General features: G+C 38.0%; 1 protein-coding gene and 1 long non-coding RNA gene across 2 annotated transcripts in view; both read left to right on the forward strand.

Moving 5' to 3' along the window:
- Ten-m (teneurin transmembrane protein Ten-m) overlaps positions 1-26572 on the forward strand; it is a 392191-nt gene that overhangs the window by 129587 nt on the left and 236032 nt on the right. The window lies entirely within an intron of this gene.
- On the forward strand, positions 14628-15360 carry LOC108758824 (uncharacterized). Its single transcript, XR_001939965.1, has 3 exons — positions 14628-14664; positions 14858-15043; positions 15121-15360. It is a non-coding gene; the product is annotated as an uncharacterized LOC108758824 (long non-coding RNA).

Raw genomic sequence — 26572 nt, forward strand, 5'->3', positions numbered from 1 at the left:
TAGCAATAATAGAATCACATATTATAAAATTACATGTAAAACATGTGAATTTTATTCGAAATATAAATTTTGAACATATTATTTTTCCAAATTTTAAAATATAAATTTTATTTCCACTAAATAAAACAAACACAAAATGTTGAAAGTATCTAAATGATACCATGTACATACAGTGCATAAATCATTAATTACTAATAATAAAAAGTAATAAAGGCTGTGGGAGTTAAAATTTAATTAAATAAAAATTTTAATAAAATTTAAGTAAATAAAAATTTTTCCATAGCAGACAATCATACAGATAAAAGATAATAACTGACAGTCTTTACTTAGAAACCGTTGTATCAAGACGTATATTACACGTATATTCACGAAAATGACTTTTATCTGTATGACTGTCCGCTACACAGAAAAAAAAACTAAATTTAAGTAAATATCTTTTTAATAGTTCCAAGTAAATTATTTACTAAATGTAAACATATATTTATTTGATACAAGAATCATTAATTTGATTTAAGTATCATTATATTTTATTGAGCAAATATTTATTTGCTCTAAATAAATGTTTACTTGAAACTATTCAAAGAAATATTTACTCAGATTTAGCTAATTTTTTTTTCAGTGTATGGAAAAATTTTGATTACCTAAATTTTTTTAATTGTGTAATGGAGTGTGGCGATGTTGTGATTTCAATAGTCTGTTAACTGTCGGGACCCACACATTACACGAAGAAATTAATTGCGGAACAAGAAGTTGTAATAATGGATAATTAATTCTGATGATGACTCAAAGAGGAGTCGAAATGTCAATTCTATTGTATTCGCTCATCGAAACTACATCAAGGTGGATGGAATAAACTAAATAATTTTAAGATAATCGCAATAATAACTGCGTTAACTCCCACAGCCTTTATTACTTTTTATTATTTTAAATTTGTGGAGTCCTTCTTTAGTTGAATTTGTCATTAATTTTCAGTTTAATATGATATATTCTAATAAACCAGTAAATACTTTAGCTATATATCTTCTAGTATCATTTATCATCTTTGCCTTTTATGATTTTTTTTTCATCATCTTTTTTTCTTCTTAACAAGAATTTTCTGGCTTTGATTTTGGACTTAACATAATGTTAATACTTCAAAGACACTAAAATGTTGAATACAATGAATTCATCTCCGTCTAGTGTCCTCGATTATGCTACTGGTCTTTAATACGTATGAATCATAAGAGGTACTTATAATATAACAGATGTATGTACAAATTTTTAAATTGATTTAAAAATGTGATAACGAAGCTTTTTTAAAGTTACTTCAGATTTAACTATATATATCGAGTTACATCGTATTTACATTGTATAATTTAAATGACGCGCATGTGTTTGCATTCATATAAAGAAAGTTAGAAAAGATAAGTTCAGCTGTTCGAACGCTTGCAGGACAAACACATACACACATATACACACACGCTTTCACATACACTCACACACACACGACATGCCAGACAAAACCTGCTCAGGCTAGTGCTGTCATCCAACATGCCAGATATAATGTTCGCTAATGATGCAACGCACACAAAGGCATCATGGAATTCCGCGTTGTGAAGGCGAGCCGTGATTTATACCCAATTACCGACGAATTCAGACTCACGTCGTGGAAAAAAAGCAAATCCTACGGAAAAGCCGAAGATTTAGCAGCCAATCAGTTTCGCTTTCGTAGCTGTCGGGGAACATACATACATATGACAGTCAACCTCCCTTACATTTCAAGCTATCGGTAATTTTGAATAGGAAGACCGCGCAGGACATAATAATACTTGATAATCATGCAATAATCCGCTGAATTGTAAATATGCTGAATTAATTGTAAGCTGCGTTTACCAACAAACCATTCACAGTCGATTTAATACTTAAATACGTTTATTTATATGCACAAATGTGTAAAATTCAAGTTCAAAGAAACCGTAAATAAGAATAAGATCACAATTTGTAATAAAAGTATTTTAACAATTTTATACAAACTAAAAAACTTATGCAAATATTTCAAAAATTTAAAAAGATTTGAAGAAAATACGCAACTACAAACATTTATGTTGATTTCAATTTCGTTAAAAAAACAAACGAATATATTCTACTAGAAAATGCATACACATGTTTTTGCGAATACAATGTGAATAGTATGAAAATGATGAAAGTAATTATGCCAAGCTTGATCATAAAATTTTAATGCTACTCGCGTCGGTATACTTAATTTCCTGCAGCTGTTAAAACTTTAAAGAGGTTCCATTTCTAACAACTCGATTTCTCTGTTGAATATATACGATCGTCCCGCCCAAAAAGAAATATCGTAATACACTCGATGATATGGATAACTTGCTAGTGGAATGTACCATATCGATGCATTCATGCATCGTGTCGTCTCACATTGTTTTGTTCTCGTGCATATTCAGCAGCGTACACTGAGTACTCAGATCTCTCCATTTCGTTCATGTTTAATTAAGAACTTTAAGTATTTTTGCAATGGTGTATTATATCAGATGTATCTTTTGATGTATCATTTAATGATAAATATCGGAATTATGAATATGATTTTTAATAGAACTGTTAGTAAATTAATATGATATTTTCTGCTTGTCTCCTTTTATATCTTTTTACTTATTATGATCTCTTAACTCTTATGCAACAAATGCATTTGTTATTAGCATATGGAATGAACTGTAAATATTGCAGATGTACTATAAATATTGCGCTAATTAAATATTTCACAATGGATCTTTAAAATCGTCGTTTAAAAGCTCTTAAGATTCACATGAGCAGCCTCAATAAAGGAGCTCTGAGAATGACGAACGTTGCCTCCTCATCATGAAGAAAAAAAGTAACGGCCTGACCTCATCTACTCGGCTAGTACTCGTTACGTCCAACTAAATTTTTCAACGTGGTGCGGTGAATAGGGGATACCTTCTATCTCCCTAGCTACCTCTTGCCACGCCAAAGTCAGATAGCCAGAAGTGATCGGAGCTGTTGCCAGCAATGCTGGTTGTTGAAAGAAAAACATCTTGCATGCATACGTCCTACACACATTCCCTTTTTGGCAAGAGAGCAGTGTTAGTTTCAGTTTACTGAAACGCCCAAGCCGCACTTTTAAATCTTTGACCCATTTTTATATTTCCGTTTTTGCTTCTTTCTTTTCATTATTTTAAGTTGCTGCGCCAGCAAATATAAGAATAGACGGTCTAACTTTTTAGCATTGAAAAACATGGATTTAGTATAAATTTTAATAATATCAAATTTGATTCCTTCTCGCTAGGGATTTTTCTTATTTTTCATGACATTACTTATTTTAATAATTACGTATAAAGAATTCATTTTTGTACGACACAAGCGCGGATTACTAACATCATGTCTTTTCACTTATCTCTATAGACTTGTTCTTTTTAGCTGAATTTCTTGTTTTACCTTTTCTCTTTTTTTCTCCAACGTGCGAAAAAAGGAAGAAAGATAAACCGTGCAAGAAATTCAGCTGAAAGACCTTATATTACGATTAAACGAAGTTCGAGTAAATTCGGATAGCAAAGAAAATGTTCATAAAAATTGTTTCGTATAATAATAATTTCGCACGATATCACGAGGGTGGCAAAGTGCAAGCGTAGAGAAAGGGTGCACTTCATAGCAGTTACCCTCGAAGTAACCCCTTTAAAAGTAACTGTCGCGACACCTGGTGCAAGTCACCCTCTATATCGAGAACCTCTTTAAATTTTCTTTATAAAACGTCGCGCCATAACATCACGAATACGCAACATCAGGTCAACCAGCTGAATCATTTTAAACAATTTAAACGAGAAGCTCGATAAGCAAGCAAAGACGATTCGATATCTTTCACAGAAGACGAAAATATTATATGAGGAAACTCATGACCTCGCGATATTCCGAGAAGGCAATCTTGCGATGGGAGTACTTTGGCGGGGACCAAAAATTTATCGCCTTGTCTGTAAATGGATCGAAATCATTTTTTATAACCACCGTAAAGTTCAGCAACCAGAGGTTGCAGGATAAATAGGGGGCGAAAGAGCTTTATGTCAAATTTTATGTACGCGCTTGAAAAACTGCTAGGCGGTAACCGAATTACAATTTTTACTACTGCCTAAATAACTTTTACTATGCGTCTCGCGTATCGGTAATACAACTAGAGTAAGTATTAAATTTTAAATTGACACGTGGCCACACTGAAATACATTGGCGGACAGTGATATACGTGCTGTGTCGCAACTCCTTTACAATTTGTCTTCTCGCGTATGTCATGACATATACTCTTTCCCAGACATTTCAGTTGTCTTGGATTGCTGAACGACTTTTGTCTCTTGAAAATATTTCTCCTGAAATGAATTTCTCTAAAAATTCTCTAACAATTAAAAGGATAGAATGATTTCACAAAAGTGATGTAAAGAAACTGAACTTGGATAGGTCGAAGCACGATTATTCCAAATAAAATATACTTATTAAATGTCGCAAAAAATTAAATGCAAAAATTAGTCTAAGGTGAGAATTTTAATGCAAAAATATATAACACACAATTCGAGCATGTAAAAAATATAGATGCTACAGAACCGTAGAAAAACAATATAAAGCTGTTATTTATACAGTTTTTAATTAAGAAAAAATAATAAATTGACATTTGTTATCATGTCAGTAAAATTACAAACAAGATTGTTGCGCGTATGAGCCAAGGAAATACGAGCCTATGAAACTTGGTCGCGCTTTGGTAGAGAAAGAGGAAGATAAAGATATCCTGACGGATGTGGAAACGGGAATTTGCGAAGGGAAAAAGCGCTAGCGCACAGTTTGCCTCGTAGTACCCCGTCATTTCCCGTTTATACGGTCGCGTGTAAGCGATACTCGACGAAGGAGAGCGAGATTCCGCGTTTACCCGGCGCGGCTTTAACGTTCCACGTAAGACGATACGTATACACCAAGTCGATATAAACCCGGCACTTTGTGTGTATATAGTATACGCTCCAACTACGTAGAGTTTATCTCCCGCGAGATCCGCAGTTTTCGTGCCGCTACGAGAGGTCAATCGGTCCTCAGGGAAGCCGGGTAAAGATTTTCCGGCGTAAATGAAAAGTAAAGTAATCTCGATTAAACGTTCTTCCAACTGTATTCTACATTTAGATACAACTATATTCGGACACATCGAACAATTTGACTTACATCGACAAGAATTGATACCACCAAGTCGCAGTGCGACAAAATTGAACTTTATTCTAAATTAATCATTAATACTAATTCAACTTAAAATCTAAATTTGAATGTTTGATGCTCTCGATCATTTATTTCTGTTAAAATTTCTGATTTCTATCATTATTAATCAGTCTGATGAAAAATGTGTGTGTGAATAAATTTTTTATCTCTCCCGATAAACGGTTCTCATATATCCAATTTTAGTAAAGACTAGTTTTGGCTTAGTCTAAACTTGGAGACATTTAAAGAATAAATTTATTATTTAACATCTAATCACAGCTGTATAAATTTATAATTGAAACTGCGGTAATAATTCATTAATATAGCTTTTGGTATGTTTGGACAGTAATTTATTCCGTTATGATAATTAACAGTTATCAGAAAAAACTTCAAAAGAAAACATTGATTGCATTTTCAAGTATCACGATAAATCGAAGTGTCTTAGCAATTTAAATCCGACACATCGCGTGTATGCAGTTGAAATCGAGTTTATCTTCCACGAGATCCAGGACTTTCTACGAACAACGAATCGGCTAAGGTTTACTCGTCACGTAGTGAATATTTTTCAACGGCGTGAAGATCTTACCAAAACGAACGTAAACGGGAAACGATTGTGATCGCCCTAGTTCATTCTTGATCGATCATACAGACACTAAAACACGTATGAGGGAGGAAGAGAGGACTCGACGATAACTTATAAGAAACTTATATATAGTTTGTACAAAATATGCATGTGTAACATTTCAAATTTACTTATAATATATAGTATAAAACCAATAATACACAAAATCAAATATATTGGACGTTTAATTAAAAATATTTAAGAAAAGTTCTTATTTTTTCGAAGATAGTATGCTGTTTATGTTTAAGTCAATTTTCTACTTTTTGTTCATAAATGAAATAGATCACTTTTAATAAAACATTATGCAAGTTTCGAGCATATATCTCTGTAAAAAAGTTACATACGACATACAATATGATTATGAGCCAGAAATAATGACGATGTGCCAAGCAAAAGTTTTTATTGACTATGTAAATACTGGAAGCTGTGTGCCGGCCTGAAAAATGATCCGTCAAAGTTTTGTCGTTAACATTTTAAGAGAACACGGTTGCATTCGCGAGACCTGATTACATGTCACTATAATTACATCAAAGCAGAAGAAATATTTTCGGATTTCGTTGAAGCAATGCCACCCATCACGAGAACTCCTTAACGCGGTGTAATATGACACTCCCCCCCTCCCCCCCCCACTCTCGCCACAGCGGTGCATTGAGTTGCTCCGAGCGAATGTCACCTAATCTCTCCCCTTTTCGCTCAATAGTCGTGCTTCGAATTACAGTTAACAAATATCCGCCGTAAATTTCGATGATGTAGGTTTAAGCATCGAAATATATCGGTAACCCTTTCCTGCGATAAATTCTTGTAAATGACGGCGATAAGTGTAAACGAACGTCTCAGTTCTTTTTCATTTAGATTTTATAGTTTCGAGTTCGTTTGCCTTCGGTCGGCTAGATATCCCCATGACTTATAGATCCTTCCCGCTAAAACCGACGTTATTCGAAAAAAGCGTTGAATATGGTACGATCTTCAACCTTCATCGGTTAACTTAGGCCGCCGACTCTCTCTCTCTCTCTCTCTCTCTTTTAATAATACATTTACGGCGGTCCTCGAGACGCGCCGGGTTCATAAGACGTCACGTAATCCAATGCCGTTTATTCCGTCGCTGGTTTTACGACCACAAGCGGCCGTATAACAAGTCCGGATTACCGAATGCCCGAATGCCCAAGTCAGTATATACCATTAAAATGTATGATGAGCTGATTATTTATAACTTCTGCGAAGTTCAGTAATTACATTCTACATACATATCTATACATATATCACACTCCATGTATCGCTTTTCATTGATATCGTTACATGAAATTCTATTTGTACGTATATATAAAATCTCACTAATCTCCGATTATTTCTGTGAATCTACGATGTGAATTTAACTTGTTTGACTTTTTTCTATCACCCAAGGTGAATATCGCAAGAGTCAAATCGTGACGTCAGTTCGTACTTAGGTTTAACTTGTTATCCTAAACTATGAGGCTCGGTGGAATAAGGTGTGCGCCTGACAGGCTCGTTGAAGCATGCCCATACCGTGGCAAGTACCGATATAACGTCAAGCAAGCGCCCCGACTTGATGGACATGAACGCATGGGAAGTGCATCGTCGCAGAATACGTATTTCGTCGTACGAGGGATACGATTATCTACGTTTATGGACGCCTCGGCCGTATATACGTCAGTAAAGTTATTGCCAGCTCCGGCTGTGACATTCCCTCTTGATGAGGGATTATCGCGCGTGCGATTGTGGCGTTGAGGTATGTACCTGACGATTTAAGGTCGACATCAGAGAGACTGCTTCATGATGTTGTTTGCGGAATGTCTAAATGAAGATACCGGTCAAATTCGCGCTTCAAAAGATTGTCACATATCATATTCATCGCATCGCATAAATAATCCTCATTAAATTACAATGCATTAGTTCAATAACACTGTGTGAATTACGTGATCTTTTAAAATAATTCTAAAATAATATTTTAGTACACTGCAAAAAATTAAATGTTAATTTTAACTTAAAGACGTTTAATAGACTTTCTCAGACATGCAAAAATGTTAATTTTAACATTTTTGCATGTCTCAGAGTCCACTAAACGTCTTTAAATTAAAATTATTATTTTATTTTTTACAGTGTATTTTTACAACAAAAATCTTCTAATATAATCATGACATGTTTGCATAATGTTGTTTACTTAATACAGATAGAAAAAGAAGGAAAAAGAGGGAGAGAGATCATAAAATATTCAAGAACACAAGTTCGTACGGTACTAATTAATTAGACAGAAAATCTGAAAAGAATCCTTTTAGAAAAGACAAAGTGTATTTAATGGGAATCATGATATTCGAGATAATCTGACATAGAATATTTATGATTACAATCTGGTCTCTACAAGGACGACCTGTATACGCTCAACAGTATCTCGTTCATCCATATATACGCTGAAGACCGTGAAAAGTCCCGAAGCGATCGCATCACCTGCCGCATGTTAGCTGCACCTGGCAGCAAACGTCTAAATAAGTCTGTTAATCCTCCAAAGACTACCTCGAACGGAATCATATACGCCGTATTAACGTTTACATCTGCAGATATTCTCACGCTACATTCAAGGGCATTCTTAGTCTTTGTTTTAAATATATCTGAATGCTTAATTCGTAACTTCTTTTTACGAGAAGATTTTTTACACAAGTCTATTGTGTGCGAGATAATTAATAATGATAGAGATTTAACTAATTAATAAATTGCTACCATTTTAATGTAAAATATCTAATTTTTTTTATGTGAGCTATTATTTTCTTATCCTTTCGTTCCACTGTTTATAAAATTCTTTTTCACACGTGCATGTACTTATAATGAATAGAATGGCCTTTCTAGTCGATGTAACAGTCATACCGGGTCACGATCCTAGCGTATCCTCCGACTATCACCCGGTATATTTGCTGAGAATATCGATACCTATCGGCATTTACGCCAACCGTCTGACACCGGTGAACGTGCCTTTGGCAATCTCGGCGGTACACGACCGGCATTATTGACTCGGATAGGACGTGCACTTCCGCCTCGAAGATCGACCTAATTTGTCGCATTAGTACTACGAAATCCCTAGATACTATTGCACGATGACATTCGCAGAATGCAGCCTAACGATCGTTATAATTGTCAAACATCGATGCATTCTGACCTACAAACATCTCTAAATATAAATCAAACGATATTCTGGTTAAAGCGTCGTATCATGTAGTCGAAAGATGAAATGTAATTCGACAGCTACATGCTTGTGCGTTAAGAAGTAGGTATCGTATAGCGCTGAAGAAATTTAGAAATTAATCGTTTTACAAATATGGAAGTTGCAATTTCGAAGGAAAGCTGTGAGAATATTGACACTGGAGGAAGGAAGAGAGCTGTTGAAAATCTGCACGATCTCTCCGTGTAACTTCAATCACTGCTAAATTTTTTTGAGCAGGTAGTGAGCTAAACGAAGCACTTTCACATAATCTTGTAACATGCGATCGACGGTTATTAACTTTTAATAACCGTTTGAAAGTACATCAGAGCATACGTAACGCGCGTCCGACTCGTGTACTTGTTCGAGGACTCGCAACAACCTACATTATCCGCGTGTACTTTACACACGCGTTTACAGCGCTATAGTTGTATACTCTGCGTTATCTTGCACTCACGTTAACCCACCTGGTGCATTGCGCGTGTGCACTCGTGCTAGACTACTTATCTACTTTGATGTATCACTCCGGAAACTCCGTACGCGAGCTTACCCTTCCCTCGATCCCTCCCACACCTTCTGCAACCACCTCGTTTTCCGGTGGTTACAAGAGCTGCGCCAATGGCGGCAGGAAATTCGCGAAACTTCACTTTCGAAAGTTATGCGTCCGCAGCACTTTGCGGTTCATCGAGTGCCGCAAGTGGAGATAATTTCGAACGAATTTCTGCAAATTTACGCGGCAGAATTAAAGCGACTCTGACGAGTAAAACCTGTACGCTTAACACGTCGACTGCCAACTGAATTCGGTCGAAACTCACTGGAGTAATATTTACGAGGCGATAAGTCGACGGAAGTTTATCGAAGAGCATAACTGCGAAATTATGCTCGAAGCGATCTTTATCGAGCCATAATATTTTTAAGCGCTGTTACGAAGTGTTATGTGTAAACGATATAGAATCTGTTATAGAATATCGATTCTCTATATCGTTATTATATGTAGCAGTTATCGTGTTAAAATTTCATTATTTCCACATAAAAATTAAATTTATCTGCTTTCGCAAAATCAGTAACGTCTAAGGTATGATATTACAATATGAACGTTGAATTTTTTTAAGTATAGTATTTACCGTATAGTATTTCTTGCTGCGTACATATAGCGATATAGCTATACTGTGTTAATTTATGCTAACGTCGTATCGAATCATGATATCTGATATCGACATCATTCCGTCATCACGTGTTCATGCTGCTGCTGTTCTCGTAACGCCAAGTAAACTTTTCAACTCAATCGCGATGCATAATAATAGATGCCTGCCTGTACTTGTAAACGTGGATATGCGATCTTTCCGCGAGATTTGCCCTACCTATCACGCGAACAAGGTTAAAACCAGATCATATTGCACTTCTCCGACAAGTATTGCGCATGCCCTTGACATTTTTTAAGGAAATTCTACGCGCTTCCTTGTGATCGGATGACACGGTCGACTTTCCGATCAGGAAAGCATTCAAGAGTAACGGAACGAATCAGCGGAATGAATCGCTCACGAAGAACGAAACAGACAGAAGAAGACAAATCGTGAAGACTGAAAGGGAGAAAACCTTCATCATCGACAACTTATAAATCGCGATTACAGCCAATACGAAAGTTTTCATCTACTTTCACTCTCTTTTCTATGACGGAACACAAACTTGTCAATTAATAATTAATAGAATTCCCCGGTGTGCTGCAATCTCTCGTCGATGCAACGAGAGCTCTCCAGCTTACTGTTAATTCAGCTTTTATTTAATTTTATCCAGACAATTACACCAATCTCGTGAATTTTCTATTTGATACCGACATAATAATAACAACACAAAACAGAAAAGAAAAATTAAATTTCAATCACAGTATCACATCTATCATTCAAGTTATTCAAATTAATCACTCTCGTCACTCCATTACTTTCTCTTATATGAAATTCGCCCTGTTTTGCGTTGGATGGCTGATAAGAGCCATCCTTTTCCATTTTTTGGTCGACCATACGAGGATTTTCCCCTAGATGCCATGACGCTACTTTACCATACAAAGGAAGAAGAAGCGATATCTTCGTAATGCGACTCCTCCTCCCCGTCTAATCTTCCTCTGTCCTATTCCAGCATCATCATTTATTCGAGGTGCCTATTTACGCGCGAGCCTTCAAAGCCGCTTTCACAAGATAACCCTAGCTCATTCGAGCAAGATAACGTCAAAGTGGTCTTCCGCTGAGGGATATCGCGGCCGAGAGAGAACCGATTGAAATAGCTCCTGTGTATGTACGCGTGTATATGTGTGCACGTGTGTGCGAAAGAGTGACTATTTTTCAAGGATGACCGATCAAAACGATCGGAAACGGCGTCAACGAGAAAATAAACGTCAATCTTGAAAGGTCTGACCGACACGGCACGAAACATTGACCGAGTCTTTGTAGTTTGCACGAGAAATTTGCTCCAACTTTCGTGATACGAAAGGGGACGCAATTCGACCCGCGCCACAAATGACCATACGTCTCGCACGTCGTTGAGTAAAGCGTATTCGCGAACAGCTAGGCGGTCACTACGAAATGAACAAAGTTTTCTCCAAGAGAGAAATTACGACCAGACTGTATACCGGTGAAATACGTTTTCTAGTTCAATGGGTTTCTAAATATTTAAATGTACATCAACAGACTTTGTATTTATTCCAATGAATCGAAATAAAATAACTTAAACGATAATACATAAATTAATTTAGGGCATTTAGGAATCCGCGCTGTAGTCGGTAGAAGGAATTTTATTACGGTCATTATAAATCGAAATAAAGTTACATATATCAATGTTTATATATATATATTATGTATATATTAATATTTAATATATAAAATTAATTGATTTAAGTGTTAAAATAATAAATGAACTATATCTATCTAATAATAAATATATAAATTCTAAAAAAAAGTTCTACTAATACAAACGTTCGCGAAACTTATTCGAAATTTATTTTTATATGGTAATGTTCAATGATACGTTTGAAGGTTTCAGAACGTAGGCACACTTCAAAGGAAGAGTATACATATCAGAATACGACTAGGAAACTGTTTTAATGGAAGAACGATCAAAACGAATTGGCGCATCGAGAGCAGCCATGATGAAAAGGCGAATGTCAAGTTCGAGAGAGGGAAATGTCGAAGCAAAAGAGCCACGACGAATCCCCGAAATTTCTTCGTGGAGCAGGAAGGGTCGACTCTATACTTCGGCAGCACGTGAATTTCATTGTGTCTAAAGAGAGGGATAGAATGTCGACGCGACATCACGTTTAGTGGAACGCGTCAAAATGAACATCTGCAAGTAGAGCATTTTGCCAAATTTACGAGCGACTCGTGGAATCGCTTCACGAGGGCACTAAATAAGGAAGGGCGACGTAATCGATCTGCTTTACGCGTGTGTACGTGCATAAGATACGCGAGAATGCTTTTAAAGGACGAAGGAATTTTTGATAGAGGGTTTATAAAGAAACGTGATATAATCATGCCGAGACAAAAAGAAAGAGGAAGACAAGAAAGAGGGAGAAAACTATAAATGGATTTTGTCGTTGGATCAAATACAAAATTTCTGTCGATTAATTTTAAATAAAGACAATACAAGACATATCAAATTAATTATCAAAATAATCTATAAAGCAAATCGAACGGAATATTAAATCGCGTCTTATATCGAGCGTTTTATTACATTTCACAAGTCGCTATCGTATTCACAAGTTATGTTCATTCAAATTTGGTACAAACAGCGTACTTGAACGTCACTCTAGTGATAAGGGTGCCGTCAATAGTGGCGTCATGCACTAAACCCGTATCACACTATGTATTGGAGATTCAGGATTGTGAACTGAAAAAATTAGAATAGAGTAGTCACAAATTCCTCACCTAAAAATTCCATAACTTTTCCTTGATTTCCAAACAAAATTTCATGATTTTCTCTTACTTTTAATATTATTTAAAATTTTTTTTGTATTTTCGTCCTGATTTGGAAACCGTTAAATATTTTATTAAGAGATCAATTTAACATAGAAATGCAAATCACTATTAATGTCGCCGACATTGCTTATATTTTTAATTGTTAAGTTGATGATATCTCAAAACTAAAAGAATTTTTATTTTTTAGAAAATTTTGCAAAATTTCCTAACTTTTCCCTCATTTCCTTGATAATTCCTTGATTTCTCTTATTTTCTAATTTTGTGGCAATCCTGTAAAATTCAGCCAATCAGAACAAAATGGATTAAAATTAAAATTAAATATCTGACTGATCGAACTCTAATTCGCAATCCTCAATTTCTAATGCATAGTGTGACACAGACTTTAGGGCCTCTTTCATCAATCTCCGATTAAGCAAACCGACGGTTGAACTTTGCAATAGTGTCAACAGTTACCCATTTCTATCAATATAGATTAATCTCACTTTAACTTACTTTCAATCTTTTTTCAGTTTTAAAATTAAAAAAAAGATAAAGAATAAATTGAATCGAAATGAAAAATTAATATACATTGGTAGAAATAGATATTAAAAGAGAAAGAAATATGAGAAGATGTAATACGCATTGAACTGTTGTTATGAAATAAGAAAATTACCTAAAACCCTGTTGGTATAAAATAAGAACATAAATGTAACATTGCACATAATAGCGATAGCATACTGGAATAGCCAATCAAATTTGGGTCCAAATTCACTCATTGGGCCATATTCATTACTACGCATGCACAGAAATATTATACCTGAGTCTGTATTCTATACACCCACGGTTCTGTCCCTCGGAAATTTCCACAAAATGAGAAATGACCATCTTTCTACATTAATACTTATAGTTCATGCACGATTAACTACATGACTAAAATTTCGCTTACGACCACATTTGATATAAAGAAATAACTTGAATTTTCAAAAGTTTTAAATAAATAAATACAATAAAAGCAATTTTTTCAACAACATGCAAAATACGATGAGTTGTAAGAAGCTTTGGCTATATTGTTAATTGTGCATGAACTGTGAGCATTAATGTAGAAAGGTGTTGTTCACTTCTCAGTTTATGAAAACTTTTTAGAGACAATCGATTACTGTCGGTGTCGATAATAAACGATAGCCAATGACAAGGAAAAAAACGCAGTTTCCATTGGCTGTCGCTGACGATACCGATAACTCTCGGTAGATGTGTACATTTATGGATTATAAAAGGTTGCAACACTTTTTTTTAAAGGTTTCGAATTGCAGCCTTATAGATCCGCGTAAGTAAGAACCAATCGCTCGACGAATAGGCTGCATTTCCAAACCTTTAAAAAAAAGTGTTGCAACCTTTTAGTCCATGAGTGTACAAAATGCTGGCCCTGTCTTATTAGATCATGGTTGGCACTACTGCGTTAGTTAATCATCGATTGGCTAACTTAACCGGAAATTGATAAATTGTTAGTTCATGGTGGTGGAAGTATACTTCCACTATGAGTCAGTCATTCTAAATACGTTGTTCTGAAGACATCATTCTGTAACATGCGTGCAGCAAGAAGATTCTCCATAAAACATTTATACATAACACCGGCTTATTATTGCATAAAGAGTATTAACAAGGTAATGAATCAATCCAGTAATTATAACTCATATCGATGATATCATAAAAAATGAATAATGTCAAAAATACTCTAACTAAAATTTAATATGTTTATTGTTTATAATTTATGTTTATATATATATATATATATATTTATCATTGGTAAATTTTTTCGTGGCGATAAATATCGTGATGAAATTTTCAAATATACAGATATTCGTGCGTATCTAACCTTAATGCGTAAGCGGGAAAAATCCTGACGACTATATGAAGGGAGAGAGAGTGAGAACGTGTTGGTAGAATACATCGGAGTGACGTACGAAACAGAAGGGCGAGGGAGACGGGGAGAGTCTTCAGAGCGCGAACACGTCGAGGGAACTCGCAGAACGGCCGTGCTCGGTAATCCATCACTTGCTGTCTATGCCAGTTCCGTGGCAGGCGCCCCAGGCTAAACCAATCCATGCATTTCATTCCAGTGACTTCACTCGAACCCGCCATTTTTCATCACACGGCGTAGCTGCATCATCATTTTCTGATACGAAGCGTATACCGACCTATCGCGCCGACCGGCACCTCCTCCGGCGACTCATCCGCGGAAACGCAGTCATTCTCCTCTCACATCTATCGCGACGATAACGAGAAGGCGCACTCAAGCTCTGATATTGTAAACGATGTATCAAGATTGAGATTTGCATTTCGTTCAATTAATAACTCATAGAACGCTTGCACATAACTCAATTAAGTATTGGTGAAAACATTTTTTAATATTATTTTTTAATATCATTCTTTATATTCTACACTGAGAAAAAAGTGTTTGAAATTTGCAATCATAATTGAATTAAAATAAATATGGATATACAATTAATATCGCAAGAAAGTTCGCATAAATCAGTATCGGACGTTTCGACTTCATTCGAGACATCATCAGCGATGTCAAACAATGAATGTGAGAATTATACGTATCTCAACGATCCAAGTGAGCAGCCGGAAGAACCTCTTCAATCCTATAAAATGAATATACATGACGTTTCCAATTTTGTGATTCTTCTTACTACGATATTAATCATAGTAATGATATTCATAGTTATATATAACGGAAAACGGATACGTAAAAAGAGGAAAAGGTATAGCTGCAGCCAGGGCTACAGCAAAAATAAAATCAACAGTGTAATTATATAACTATACAATAAACATAATAGCACGACAGAAAAGTATTTCCCGTTTTCTATTTCAAGATATACTGTATAGAGATGTCAGTGCGTTAGAACAAAGACTGTCTCTGCCGGTGACTCAAAGTTCCCGAAATCGTGGTGAATCGACGCCGTGTAATACCTTAAAGAGTACTTCTTCCTTAGAGTCTCTCTTCCGCGCGCAGCTCGAGACTGAACTTTCACAAGAGTCGCGATCCATCATCGGAATGGCCCCTCGAGGAACTCGTTGCGACGAACTTCCGGTCACTACGCCCGACTCTCTGTTCGAAAATACGTGGACTTGCTACGAAGAAAAGTCCCGGTACCTAACTCTTTCTCTCGTATTTTGTCTCGCGCGGCTTTGTTTCTCGTCGTCTACGACGCAACATTGCCTACTCCGAAACGTTTTCACTTCGTAGCGAAAATAAAGGCTAAAAGCAAATACATCCGGAAAATCGACAATAGCTGCACCGTTGGCTAACTTTATGTGAAAGTAAATGTAGTAAATGGCCAGTAGTTGAAAAAAAATGTGGACAAGAATAGCTATTGTGTCTCGCAATTAACACACCTGAATTTTACTATTTGCTTCGTTTGTTCATTTTGTTACGCATCGTTCATCTCTGAGATCTTAAATAAAAAAGCTTTTTCCAAAAACTATATATTTTCATATACCCACGTATACCTATATATATATATATATATATATACAGACCGGTAATAGTTTCGATTGCATTTTGCATTCTACAATAATCTATACACGATACATTACAATATGTACATATTCTTTTTCATAAACTATATATCTGAGATAAAATATAACATGTTGCTACAAAACATGATACAACAAACCGCAAAAATAATTATGTAACTAATTCTACTGAAGTCAATGTACTGATATCTATTGTTCCTTTATTGTATACACAATATTACAAATAAAATTATCACAATTCTTTATATTGCACACGGATAGAATTTTTTCTTTATAGAATTTACTCTGAAAAATATGACAGTCGTGAGACAACATTGTACTTCGAAGAATTTTAATGTAAATCTCTCTCATTCATTAATAAAACTACAATAAGTTATAAAATAAGTTTGATATTCATTTTACTGAAGTGCATGGTAAAAATCTTTAAAATATTGTATTGTATCACAACTAGTAAATTTTAAAAGAAAATTCTCTCCGTGCAGAGATCTTTTTGCAAATTATAATTATGACGACTATCATTCTGAAGCTACGTTCGCTGTTTCTTCCTAAGCAAAAAAAAAAAAGAACAAATTTAAAGCAAGCAACCGAATAAATCTTTCGTTACACGTACAGAGCGTCATTTCGATCTGTGCGCACCGAGACAGCCGAGTATCGCGAGCGAAATAAATTTCGTCGTTTACGTTTCGCGACGGAACCATAATGCAAACCATCCGTCCCAGCCATTCCGCGTCTGTCACGCTCTTCCGCGCGCACCGCGACGAATCCAGTAATTAAATCCGACTCGAAGCGAGCCAAAGTAAATGAGCGATGTCGGTACCGCACTGGCGGCTGTCTTTAGCGCTGTCGGTGTTGCTACCGCCGATTTTCTGGTGGCATTGGCAGTGAACGCAGCCAAACGGGAATACAGGAAACGGACGGCAATGATGAGAAAGAGAGAAGAGGGAAAGGGGTGAGCAAGCTGGGGGGGAGGGGAAAGAGCAACCTGTGCAACGCACGAGCTATGCTCTACGTGGCTGCACAGACGTGCACATCGCGTAAATGTTGCCGCGTCAAGGGCTCAATTAGCGAGCGATAACGAACACTCCAAAGTAAACACGGCAACGAAGGGATCGGGTCAAACTCGCCTCAGCTTTCCTCGCAAAGCTCGACAAGCTCGACGAACGCCGCGGAAAATCACGTAGATTTGTGCCGCTAAATGCGGAAACTGACTGAAAAAGATTTGCTTTATTGTCTCTTTACGCCGCTGGAAGGATTTTAGATTAGAGATAAAAACAAATTTTTTAGATAAACGTCGTATAAACTCGATGTAATAATGTAATAAAAATAAAGGACAAGAATTTGTAACTCTCCGTTCTCGTTAGTCTACACATGTAAATTGTTGTTTGGTAATTGGTCACTGACTGAATATATATTTATAAAATATAACTCACTATCGAGAATATTTCCATTTCTAAATTATTTGTACGTTTGATCGTACACACACATCCAGATATAGTTATTTTCGAAAGTATCGAAGATATATACGATTTGTTGATCGCATCGATAACAGGGGAAACAGTCGTAGTTTCATATGCGTTAATCGCGGTGTACCTCTTGTTTTGTTTCAATTATTTATTAATTAAAACAAATACTCACGTACGCGCGCAACACGATCGAAAGTAACCGACTTGAATGTGATTACCAAACTGCATTTTAACTATAAATAATTTAAAAATGAAGCTGTTTTTGTAAACAACATTTTGTTATTAACGGATAAATATTATATTATTACAATTTTTCAAAAATGTAAGAGGGTATATCCGGATATACTCTCCTCACTTAACGATCAAAAGCTTTGTCCATTCAGTATTCATCAGTATTACACTTGATTATTTCGAGATTATTTTTTATTATTATTATTCTATAAGTAGACCCTAGTATTATAGTTATATGTTTTTATTTGCGCATATAGTTATCTAAACATTATCAATTGACGAGACTTTATCGGTCAGTCACCCACGGCACCGGTGAAGTGTTGGAGTGCTTCAACTTGGTACGAAAAGCGACGCGACCGTCTACACAGGGCATCAATTAATCCGCGAGAACTTTACTGCCGCTTTAGTACGTTTACTAGCCTTGGTCAAGTAGTTGAGCTTGCGTGATAACTCCATGCGACGAAAGCAGGACTTAAGTCCTTAAAGGGATTTAAGCGTAAGCTGATTAAACGTCGACGCGACCTTCGGACCTTCAAAGTCGATTGGACGTGAATAAGTGAGAAGCAACAGTCGGTGTTTGACACATGCCATCGTATTTCGCGACAATTAGAAACAACTGAATAGTTATCCGTGATGTTATTGTACGACGCGTAATACATGCGTTTAACGCAACACACACACACACAATGTTTGTCGATATCGAAATTAACACATCTTTATGAGTTTTAGTTTCGCTCTTTTTCCCTTCCCATACATTCCAATATTTTCAATTTCAGATATTATGTGAATGCCGGAAAGACCTATCGACACGTATCCACGTATATCGTTCGTAGGAAAAACGTAACGCATTTATATTTACGTACGAAGCTCGCGTATTTCACCTGTTATTGTTTTCTTTATGCGCTTCGAAATGCCGGCGCATCTGTTTTACGAGTTATCCGCAAACCTTCCGAGTTTAAAGGCACGTATCCAGACGCTTTCGAAACTTCCGCCCGCATTCTCCCCTTTCCGCGGCTCTACGAGATGCTGGTAGTGTCTATAAAAGAATGGAGAAAAGGAGTTCATCGCTGCGGCGGCGGCGGCTTCTCTCGTCTAAAGTCTAACGAACGCCGCGCGAGAAAAGTGGCGGCGGCGGTCCTTTCTTGGTGCACGCCCAGCCCAGCCCAGGCTTGGGCTGCTGCTCTCCGGCAACGCTCTCTGCAACGTGGAACATTATTAAGCCGCGTCTCTTTTCTCTGGACTTTGAGACGAGCCCGGGCGTGCGTTTACCATTCGCAGTCCATGATAAATTGTGCATGGCGGAACATTTTAACGGCCTCGTTTCTTTCTGCGTTTAAGTACCGCGCAAAAAGAGCGCGGAGAAATTCACGAGAGAGGAACGCGGGAGGGAATGGCGGCGACGGCAACGGCGAGAGGTGTATAGAACTCCCGGTGAAAGGGGTGGGTTGTGCAGAAACGGGGGAGAGAGCCGCTTACCCCTTTAACTCTCGCGCGGTGTAAACGACTCGCGGAAAAAAAAGAGAAACTGCGCACGGCGAAAATGCCAAAAAGCCAGTTGGCGCGTACGAGTACCGATTCCTTCCACGTGGGAGGCGAAAACTTAGTTCCGTTTTCTACTTCGACGACGAACGTCCCGCCAGGCCGCGCACCATCGAGCCGAATGCGGTGCGTCGCGACGTGGCGTGGCGTGGCGTGGCGTGGCGGCGATCAGCGTGTGGTGTAGTGTGCGTGCACCAAGAGCACCCTGCAAACTCATTAGGGGCTGAAATAAATACTACACTGCACTCGCTTCCGCCTCGCGCTGCTGCCTCCGGTGTTGCAGACTGCGCCTGCAGAGAGAACTTCCGATGAAAGTTTCTCCTAATGAGAGGTGAGAGAGAAAGAGGGAGAAGGAATGAAAGAGATGAGGGAGAGAAATAGAGACAGAAGGGAGCAAAATAGAGAGCAAAGCGCGGATGGGAACGAGGAACATGGAGGACCTGCCGCGTCGCGTTTCTCCAAAGTCAGGATGCTTTTTTCCAGTTTTCGTGCCGGGGAGAGAGTCGCGACGAGTCTCTCCCTCAGCCGACTACTCGTCCCACTCTCGAGTGTTTTGGTCGTTCGAGCAAGCTGGTGCCCTCCTGTTTCTCCCTATACTCGTCATTCTTCTTCTCTGCCCTCGTCTCTCTCTATCTCTCTCTCGCTCGCCTTTCCCTTCATCATCCTGCCATTCTCCATCCTTCCTTCCTTCCTTTATGTTCTTCCGCCCTCTCTCATCTCTCGGGTGTTTCCACATCGATAAGTAAGAAGTCCTCGCGAGAACTCTTCGTAGGAAAATGTCGAGAACCGGCTGTTCTCCGTACGGGTTGAAATAGAAGTACGAAAGGCGAACGAGATAAAGGAAAACGATGTCGAAGAGAGGAAAAAAGTTTCAAGACAAACTCTTCTTTCTTTCTTTCTTTTTTTCTGTCTCCTCACTCCACTTTTTTTCTATCATCGTTCGCGTACACTTTTTTCCCTGTTGCATAACACGATGGTTAAAACTATTTCCCTGTTTCCGCAGATGAAAATACGTCTGTAACGATTGCTCACTATTTCAGTTAAAGTACCATTTATACTACGGGAAACTGTTACCAGCGTTGAATCAGTTAATATACGAGTCACAAGCCTTGTATCAAATTCGCGAATAATTGGGATTAAAACAAATTTACAATATTTAATCCCGTGTTAGTAAATCCAATCAAACCGTGGCGTGTGGATAAACATACAAAAACTGAGAAACAGGCTCACAATACATTTTTGCACGGTCTATCGTGCGAAAAATCGCAGTGTAGCCTATCTCATAGTTCTCGCGAAACTACGAGCTAAGTTAATACAGAAATTCTGATAGCGCGTGATTCGCTAATCGAAGAAAAAACTCAATTGATAATAACAGATGCTATTAATACCGCCGCGAAATTTCCCCCCCTCCGACGGGATAGGGGTAATTACCCGAGTCCGTGTAACGGGCAAATTTCCACGAACTGATATTGATTACTCGACGGAGATATTACGATTTAAAATTAATTTCGTGGAGCAAGAGACGCGCGCGGGCGAACGCGTTCGCAGACAGTGGTGTAGCCGTGCGGATTAGCCCCCTCGTTCTCGTCGTGCGCGACCTGCTTCGCCGCCACCCCCTGTTAAGCCAACCTATTCTGTGATCCGCTTTCGCCATTTCAATTTCATTGTCCCCTCCTGCCCCGTCCCGAGCCCCGAGCCCCGCTCTTCCGCGTCTTCCGCATCCTGAGAACGTCTACAGCTGCGCCTGCAGCAGCCGCGAGGGTCCGATAGGCGCTCGCGAAAGCGAAAGAGCGACCTTTCCGTCGCCACTTTTCAGCCCTGCCAGCGATCTTGAAGAAACCGAGCGAGCGAAAGATGCGGCACCGCGGCACCATGAGAATAAGCGAAATAATCTTTCCCTCGCGGATAATCGTGCCGCGATCAACTTGACAGGATTCGCACGAGCGATCCGACAGTCGAAAGAGCGGATGAGCACGACCGATAGAACTTTCAAGGGTCAAAGTACCTTTTGAAGAGACGGCCACGTCATCCCGTATCAAGAGACGTCGCAATTTACGTCGTGTGCTCAATGCTTATTACAAGTGGGAATTCAACGAGAGCGGATAAGGCACATTTAAAATGTACAATTTCATCCGCTTAAATCGTGACAATGTTTCTCAATTAAACTGACAACGAGTTTGGGAAGGATTGAAAACGCAATTTTGAAATTTGTTATTCGCGCAAAACCGCGATCACCGGCATAACGGTATGACAGAATTCGTGCCATGCTTCGCATGATTTGCATCGTAAAACTTTGTACACATGTGTTTTAACGCGAACGTGCAACCGCGATGAAATAATGGAGCATACACAATCGAGCGCACGCGCTTCGCCACGGACATGCAATTGCATTTGCGCGACACGAAACCATCGCAACCGTTAAAGCTCGAATTAATTGAAGGATGTAGTAAGATAAAACAATTCCGTATTTTAAATACAAGTTGGATAGTATATAAGATAAGAAATTTCATTATATCACGTACGTTTTAAAAGAAACATTAAGGATCACGAGAAATAAAAAAATTTTTATGCGAACAGACTTAATCATTGCGCGCATTAACAAAGATTATCATTATACTCGTCTAAATAATATACTGTTTAATATCCGTGCTGAATCGTGAATTTAAATACACTACAATTTCGAATCATAACTCTTTCGCGTGGAAATACCTCGCGTTCCGATAACAATTTTCGATATCGTGCTGTACGACAGTCATCACAATATTTATGTCCCATAATTCACGGCAAGATATAAAATAGCCAGTGAACCTTAAACGCGATTCTTTCGTTTCATCTTCGAGGATTCTCCACCCTTATTTTATCCGGCATTTAGATTAACTGTCCAAGTAATGCGATCTATCCGCCAAGAAACTACCGCGTTTCAGGCACCGATACCAAACGACGTAAAGCCCCGTTGTATGTGTTGTGCAATTGCAGTTGCCGTGCCGAGCAACGGAGTACATCAAAAGTTCGTATTACACGCCCGGAATCCGCATCTTTACTTCCGCGAGACCATAAAACCCGGCTAGCCGTAGGAATGCGCCGCGTGCGAATTGCGACCGCACTTGACTATCTAACGGTGGATAGTGGCGGAAATCGGGAAGATAGTCCGAAGTAGGTATATCTAGAAGCAATTCCGAAGCGGCATTCTTCACCAAGATACGTTCGATTGCCGGAATAATCCTTTCTCGAAATCTCTTATAACGGAGAGACGGATTTTCCCAACGGGAAAAATCGAATGCGATTTTTATTGTGTAATAAGAACGAATATCGATATGAAATGTACTCCGCGTGAGACAACAAGTCGTATCCTTCCTGCTTCTCTTGCAGAAAGTCATTGTCCAAGGAGAGAGCGAGTACAATAACCCAAATTCCGAATCGTTCGTGAAACTACGCGCTATCGTGTTTTCTTCGAATCAACATTATATGTATCCTACTTTTATTCAATTATACACACGCCACTCTCGATATGAAAATTACCAACTATAAATCCTTATTTTATGTCTCGGAAACGTGCATAAAATACGTTTCTGCTATATTTCATATTTCGTGCTAAAACGGAGTGCCCACATGAACAAACGAATATACTGCAATCTATACGATAATGCAACTATAAAAAGCTCTCAATTTCAATTTATATTCAATAACTAAACTGAAATTTCAGGAACGCAAAATTCAATTAATTTGTACGTAATATTATATATATAATAACCGAAGCTATAGTTCAAGAAAAATTTGTCTCACAAAACTATATTGTGAATCAGCGCGACACGCCTGTATAATCAAACATGCAAATGATACGAAAAGCGGATCATCTTGCCTGCGTGAAAAGCATGAATATAAAGCAATCAACCTGTTCCCAAAGCTGCTCGACTAACCGCACCCTTGCAATCAGATTAGTATCAGGTTGATCAGCACCTACGCAGTCTATTCTTTAAGAAGGAAGGACGCGTTTCGTCTCTGTTCACGATTCGTATATACAAGACGTCTCCCGATAGGATCACCAATTATTCTCAACGACGGGCCCAGAGCACGGGTCTGTCAATTATCTACCTGGGCCGTGAACCTCTGACCATGAGAAATGATCCTTAGTCGATCTATCGAGAGGTTGTTACACGGCACTGATGGATACATTTGCGCAATCAATCTGATAGCGGCAATGAAAAAGAAGTATCTCGTGATTCGATCTTTTTGTATTCAATATTTATTTATGGTATCTAATCGGAGAACAACTCTCTAAAAGTGATTTCAGTGCTACACTTATAATTGATGTTGTAAACGTCATCGAATATTTACTGTTTTTCAGTAATAATACACCGATTCACTTTCACAGAGAGAACGTATCGTTATCTTTGATTTTTCTCAGCAACTATAATATCTCGTTAACGTTATAATTTCTCATTAATAAAAATTCTATACACTATAAAATTCTGTACACGCATTTTTACTGCATGTAATTAATAATCAATAAACGAGCACGTATATCAAATTATGCGATTAATATCAAGAGGCCTTTGCATCTCGATGAAGCCGATAAACTTTACGCGAGACTAGGCAAAGTATACCGACGCCAATTTAGATACCGTCATTTAAGCTGTCGTTCGAGAATGGCTTGCTGAGGCAAACGTTTACGTTTCTCGTTATATCCCCCAACCGTGTCGTCGGCTCTCCGTATCGCTCTGTGTGTATCTCCTAGATTCTACCACAGAAAATACGCCGTAACGATTTATCGAAGCGAATTTGCGAATTAGCATCACGCCGCGCATTTGCTTACAACGTTTATATTGATTCACGTTTTTATCAGAAAAATGTAATAAACGTTGCAGATACGACAACTAGTATAGCTAAACGACAAGAGCGAATTTTTTACGTGGAATTCAACATATCACATGCAAAGGTAAGCGACAATTATCGGTCATGCAACTGATTATACAATATAGATTATTAAAAAATATACTACAATATAAACATCAAAGATAACACTACAATAATATAAAATATTATTCAAATTACGAGTAATATTTTACGTTTACTGTTTCATAAAATTATCTAATTTTCACGATAATGTGTAGAAGAAATTGCTAAATTATTAAGATCCACACGCAAGTAAAATACAATTATTCACCAATGGCACACACTTTCGCAGGTAAATTTGAATTTCTGCAAGTGCCCCTGCAATCTAGGAAATGGTGCTACAGGCATTTCAAACTCGCGATAGATAATTCAATTCGTCCGAAAAGCGATAGCTCGATTCCCCGTAGCGATTTCACGACTCGTTAGATCAAAAGGGATGGCCGGGTGGTAGGCTAGGATTCGGGTAAGGTCGAGACTCGCTTCTCGAATTTGCATGTCTAGTTTGTGTGTGTACACGTGCAATTTGTTACCGCCGCCATTGCCGCAGCTACTGCTGATTGCTGATTATTCACAGACGCTAAAATATACACGGCTGAGCCCGACCTGCCCTGGAGTTTATGTACACATGCACGGTGCCAAAGCGGAGGATTCATATATCCACGTGAAATCACGTATACGGATGTATGCATTCCTGTGTATCGTTCGTGCAATTAAAGTAGACGCAGCCAACCAAATGGCAAAAACACAATGATGATTTCAATATATACGAATCGAAAAAACGTTCGTACCACAAAATGTCTGAACGTATAGATTTAATTGTACGCATGTAGAGAATAAATTTGGATCGTGCGCGAGTATTGTTTCGCGAAATTGCTAAATATTTAGAGATGTAGGATCGTACCATGTTGCACACAGTTGTGCATGATACTCCGTTTCATTCAAGATAACGAGTATCGTGTATAAAAAAGTTATCGAGCTATGCGAATATAATGTGAGATATTTATATTGATTTACGCGGTTGATGCATTTAAATTTCATACTATAAATTATTATCACGAAAATTATATATTTCGTATATAATTCATATGATCTATACATTATCAAAAAACTAAATAATTTATTATAATTTTTTTTATATACGCAAAGCTCCAATGCCATGTATGGATAACAATAAAAATGTTACGTTTATCTAAGCTGTTGGGAATATTGCGAAAGGAAATGGTATCGAATAACCAGATCCACTGGTAACGTCGGAATTATCACGAACATACACGAGGAGTCAGAAGGTGTTGAAAAATGCTACGACGATCTGAGAAGAATTAGCGCACTGAATTTTTACTGAATTTAGTCCAAATATAAGCATTGATTTATCAATGTCATTCAAGATGGAATCCCGTCTTAACTTTAGAGCGAGAATTTGTCTCGTCATAAAAGGATGCTTTGAGGATCGTATAAAAGTTTCGTCAGCGGTTTGCACAGAGCGATATCAAATTGGCACAAAATAAGGAAGTTTATATCGTCTGGCAGGAAATCGGAGCGAGTCGGGTAAAACGACACGCGGAAACGACCGGCAAGGGGGATCCTTACGAGTTTTCCGTGAATAATTGCAGTCGTTACCGATAATTAACACGAAATACGCCTGCCCGGCCGCGGGCGTTGCGTAACCTCGTATAATATAATAAACGAGATACCGTCGCGGCAATTATCGCTGCTTACGACAATTAATAATGGGATTTCCTTGATAACCGTGAGCCTCTTTCTTCCCCCCCACTGACTCGAAATCCGTAGCGAGGCGATAGCTCCTTTTGGTAAAGCTGCAGCCCGGAAAAGACGCTTTCTACCCCGAGTGTCTATTGTCCGCGGTAGCCCAATTTACGACGATTATTTACAGTCGGTGAAATTT

The sequence above is a fragment of the Trachymyrmex cornetzi genome, unplaced genomic scaffold (assembly GCF_001594075.2).
Source record: "Trachymyrmex cornetzi isolate Tcor2-1 unplaced genomic scaffold, Tcor1.1 scaffold16, whole genome shotgun sequence".
In the NCBI taxonomy this organism is placed as follows: domain Eukaryota; kingdom Metazoa; phylum Arthropoda; class Insecta; order Hymenoptera; family Formicidae; genus Trachymyrmex; species Trachymyrmex cornetzi.